The sequence below is a fragment of the Hyperolius riggenbachi genome, chromosome 10, assembly GCF_040937935.1.
Source record: "Hyperolius riggenbachi isolate aHypRig1 chromosome 10, aHypRig1.pri, whole genome shotgun sequence".
Lineage (NCBI taxonomy): Eukaryota > Metazoa > Chordata > Amphibia > Anura > Hyperoliidae > Hyperolius > Hyperolius riggenbachi.
The window spans coordinates 237,951,621-237,957,447 of NC_090655.1; positions in this window are offsets into that span (position 1 = coordinate 237,951,621).

The window sequence follows — 5,827 nt, forward strand, 5'->3', positions numbered from 1 at the left end:
TGCACTGTTTTGGTGTGGATTGAGCTGTAGACAGGAGTCTGGGTCACGTTTGGGTGTCTCATTGGCCGGATTTCTTGTCTATATACTGAGGGTAGCAGGGGGTGGGGGCCTTTTAAACTTCTTGTCAATTGTGTTTCCCTTGGAGGAGGAGCCTGGAGTCTCTCCTTTTCCTGCCGTACACTGAGATGTTTAGAAACATCTTTACCAGGTAAGTCTAAACTGACCTTTTTCTCTGAGACCCTATACCTAACAGCTCCTCTTTAAAGAACTGACTGCAGCATTTATTTGGACATCACCTAGGTTCCCAATGTAATGTATGACAATAGGCTAAACTCGTGCAAAGATTCTTATGTGGAAAAATGCTTGCGAAAATTACTATCCTACTGGAAACAGGGCCATAAAGTGTTGCGGGAAGCATAAAACACCGAGGCTGTGTGGGCAGTCCTTTCCAACTTTTGAATCTGCCATGACGACGTGTATTAGATGCTTCCACCCGCTGTGATAGATCTAAGAAGCAATTAGTGGTTTAACAACAGATCTAGATCCCATTCACAGACACCAGAGCCTGTCCTGCCTGCTGTGAGAAGCTATATCTTATTAAAGAGAGTCCGAAGCGAACATAAATTCTTTTTACCTGCTATTACCTACTATCATGTAGTATGAGCAGAGATGAAATGCTGCATTCTATCCGCAAAATTAGGACTTTATACCCCCAAATCCCGGGGCAGACAGCCACGACTTTCAATGTCTTGGATTTTGCTGCCCGTGGAGGCAGAGCTCTGTGCTGCAGCTCTGCCTCTGCTGAAGTCATTCTCTGTGCGGATCTCAGCGGAGATTGACTTCACAAGAGGCAGAGCTGCAGCACAAAGCATTAAGACCTCACAGCAGCCTATAAAAAGAGGTGCAACAATGCAATACAGTCATGAGTACAGAGTATGTGATCAAATGCAGGATTCAGATAGAGGTCAGTTGCATAGCATACGTACGTGTCATAATGAGTGGGAACTGTAATGGCGACTGGACATAGACTTTAATACACAGCCTGCAGGCAGTGAGTTAGGAAAATGTGATCCATTACAACGCAGAGATGTGAACAGGCCCATAGAATTGTATGGGCAGTGAGTTGACGTGCAGAATTATTCTTCACCGCCACTGAGCACTGTGAACTTGCCCTACCACATTCATCACAGTGTATTTCAATTCAATAAAGAAAAACAGAGGAAAATGTGTCATAGCAGAACATCATAGGAACACTGTAACATAGGCCTTGTTGGAGTTACCGTTCAATCCGCCCTCAGGTACGCTTTAACACACCAGGGAGGCGGTGTGAGGGGTGAATGTCTTTTTACACAGAAAAGAGAGGGACTGATGATGAGAATCTGTAGAGTGGTAGCTGCAGTGCAGGCCACAAAGAGTTAACCTTTACGCAGCACAGATGAGGTGGGCAGAGTCAGCTTGGTGTTTGCAAGGAAAGACTAGTTTCTACCCCCTCCCAGCTTCTCCCAGACTGCCTCAAGTGAGTGATGATGGGATGGGGGAGGAGACTGGACAGTTTACAGATTGCTTTTTAGTTTAACCAAGCTGCATCTTACATTCACACAGAAAGTCGGTTATTCAATCCCTGCAAGTCTAGCCATAGCAAATAAAAAAGAAAAAATGGTTTTACCTGCAATTCAGAAATACAGGGTGGGCCATTTATATGGATACACCTTAATAAAATGGGAATGGTTGGTGATATTAACTTCCTGTTTGTGGCACATTAGTATATGTGAGGGGGGGAACTTTTCAAGATGGGTGGTGACCACGGCAGCCATTTTAAAGTCAGCCATTTTTAATCCAACTTTTGTTTTTTTCAATAGGAAGAGGGTCATGTGACACATCAAACTTATTGGGAATTTCACAAGACAAACAATGGTGTGCTTGGTTTTAATGTAACTTTATTCTTTCATGAGTTATTTACAAGTTTCTGACCACTTATAAAATGTGTTCAATGTGCTGCCCCTTGTGTTGGATTGTCAATGCAACCCTCTTCTCCCACTGATAGCAACACCACAGGAGAAATGCTAGCACAGGCTTCCAGTATCCGTAGTTTCAGGTGCCATGGTCACCACCCATCTTGAAAAGTTTCCCCCCTCACATATACTAATGTGCCACAAACAGGAAGTTAATATCACCAACCTGTAAGGCTTGGTGGTGTATTCTCCACAGTCAGCATGCAACGCATGAGCTGGCGTGGAGGAGGTACACACACTAGCACAAGGAAACAGGCTATCCCTAGTATAGTGGAGGGGAGGACTGACTCCAATAGGAGATTGTGGCGCACAGAGCCGGTGCAGATCTGACAGCCACAAACAATGCTTTCGTTATAACGTCTCAGCGCAAAGTAGCGCTGAGCGCATAAACCAGAACTGAGGAGATCAGGACAGGTAGACAGAATGAACGCTTGCTAGCTAGCGGCTACTTAGCGACAGCAAGCGTCCAAAACAAGACAGACTGGAATGAGGCAGCCAATGCGATTGCAGCGATGGCGTGCCTCACAAAGACAGGACAGGATAGTCAGGAAATAGCAGGATCAAGATAGATGAACGTAACACAGACAAATATACAATAAGTATGTTTTCCTAGCGTATTACAATTACAGCTATCAATGAAACTATTTGTAACGTCTGACTAACATATGTATATATCGGCAATGAACCGATATATGACATAAGCAGGAACGCTGACTAGGACTGGAGTAATACAGGGAACAGGACTCAGAAGGATTCGCTATCTCTTCGCAGAGATGAACGCAATCCACAAACGGTAACAGAACAGGATTCAGAAGGATTCGTTATCTCTTCGCAGAGATAAACGCAATCCACAAACAGTAACAGAACAGGATTCAGAAGGATTCGTTATCTCTTCGCAGAGATGAACGCAATCCACAAACGGTAACAGGACAGGATTCAGAAGGATTCGTTATCTCCTCGCAGAGATGAACGCAATCCACGAACAGGACCAGGAGCAGGATACTAGCTCAGCACGGGTGCTCACGATACGCGCAAACTACCAAAACGTGCTGGAAAGCTGACTAACTGCACACAGGATATAAACAGTTCGTGTACGTATACATCAGCGACACTGATGTATCAACGTAACATGAATACAAGGAAAATAATAAACGTGCTGGTATGCATATATATGGGCAATGAACCAATATATGATGCAAAACCAGCAAAGTATCTTTTAGAACAAGAAACACGATCGGGGGCTGAAGCGACAGCAAGACAGGCTTAAACTGAAGCTATGAAAACCCAAGGAGTCCTGCAGGAAGCAGATCTTTATACTGAGGTCATCCAATGGGAGCAGACATGCAGATTCCCACACAGGTGAATGATAATCAGTCACAAGCTGACAGCAGGGAAAGACAGACAAATCTATGCAGCTTGCATGGAAAGATATCAGAACTGCCTGAGCTGCAGCACTACTATTTCCAGCAACACCTGCTGCAGCAGCGATCATTACACAACCATTCCCATTTTATTAAGGTGTATCTATATAAATGGCCCACCCTGTATATTAGATCATATGAAAATGCCACCATTGACAGTAAATTACAGTGCCATAAAGATAGTGTGAGTGGTCTTACATGTACATCAGATGGAGCTGTGAGGGTATGGAGTGTCAGTAAAGCACACAGGATTCATAACAAAATGCTGCACAAGATACTAGCAGTATAAAGTGGAGTAAAGAGGTCTGTAAGAGCTGAAAGTAGTAAGAACCACCAATGCAGGTGCCCTCCAGGATGAGTACTGAGCCCAATCCTGTTCTCTCTGTATGTGAACAACTGAACCTCAAGGGTCAACTCTATAAAGGTCATCAAATTCGCAGATGATACTACCATCATTGGTCTCATGGACAAAAATGCAGAGCAGGCATATGGCCAATAGGGATGGGCTTCCGAATTTCCGCAGAATTCTGAATTCCATCGGAAATTGGCTTTCCGTGGCGGAAATCAGAATACCGTATTACCAAGACTAAGACATTTTAAGCCAGTCATAAGACTCTAAAGCATTGGACCAATCAGAGAATCAGTATTTTACTATGGATATCAGAATAACTCACAATTTTTAGCACAATCACAAGAAGACACAAGAAGGATTGGGCCAATTCCAAGAATGCAGAAGATGCAATTGCCAATTGGAAATGTGGATTATGCACAATAACATACATCCTCAAAAAAAATTGTGAATTCCGCACACAAAAAAAGACTTTACAATTAACTAACTTTATTGACAAGATTAATTAACAAAAATATGTTCTGTGGAAATTCAGACACTTCTCGAAATGCGGAATTGGAAACCGGCATTTCAGACCATCCCTAATGGCAAAAAGATTGAGACAAGCTGCAAATTGTGCAAAAAACTGTCCTCCATGTAGAAGCAACTGTGGAAATAACCCACATAACAGTGGAAATAACCCACACAACAATTCTTCTTGCCTTGACAAAGGGACCCCACGGGGCCTCGAAACGACTCGGTGTATGGAGTGGATTTGAGTCACTTTGTCTGAATAAACCTGGAACTTGGTTCACTGAGTGTGCGGACCTTTTGAATTTTTGTAAAATACAGAATGGGGTATTTTATGGACCTATTATTTTTTTTACTGAACAGGTCTTAGTTAATTGAGCCCATTGGAGATTTTACTGTCTTTATTTGCCTGAAGAAGCAGGAACCTAGTCCTGAGAAAGTGTTGCAATTCTATGAGTTTAAAATTACACTTCTTAACCTCACCATTGAGTTTAGTTTTTTTTACACCCTGAGAGGTAGTAAGTTTACCTTTTACCTCTTCTGTTTTTAAACTGTTTTAATCATTTTATTTCACATTGGTGCCTCTGAACCACAAACATACCGTGTTTTTTTTTTTCTTTGCTGGAGGGACCAATATACATGTTCCAGGGTTGGAGAATATGTTAAGACATGGCCCCGTATGCAATTCACTTTTTTACCTGAGTTATCCTCTAGGAGATAATTTTCATCTATCTTTAAATTACATTTTCTGCATTGTACAATTGAAAAAGTACTCAAAAGATGAGGAAAAAGTACCATCAAATTCATTTTGGGCATTTTCTTGCTTGCTGGTGGCTTAAAAGGCATTTTATGACAAGCTGTAAAAATATCACCCAGGAGAAAACCATTGCATATGGGCCCTGGTGTCAGCAAACCTGTTGGACTTCTGCTACTTCATCTTATCTGGATTTGAACACCGTGCAGTATAAATTCATACCATGGTATAAACATATAGGACTGGCCAGTCCCTATTTTTTCTGCTATTTTTTGAGGTTCTATTCACTGTGAATCTTGTGGACATATGCTGGTTATTTTATTTTTTAGTTACTTGGTCATTCTCTTTTTAGTCTTTTTGTATTATATTTATAATTGTGATTAATAAAATGTAAATTAAAAAAAAAAAAAAAACTGGTGTTTGCTCCAGGTGCATTTAAATTCCTATTTACATGTCAATCTACATATTGGAGGACTGAAAACACACACACACACACACACACAACACACAACACACAACACACACACACACACTTTTGTGTTTATACCTTGTCATTTTGACTTTGATAGGTAACCTATCTGTCCCTTGTCTTTATAAATAAATAACCTATTCAACTATAACAATTAAACATAACTATGTTTCGTAATTTTCAATGAACATAACAGCTCAGACTGTAGAACCCATATAGTCCACAAGATGGCGGCAAGAACACAGGCAGGAAGCATCTGCTGGAACGCATGAGTGCAGGGGGCGGGAGCATTATAGCAGGAAGCCTGGGGTC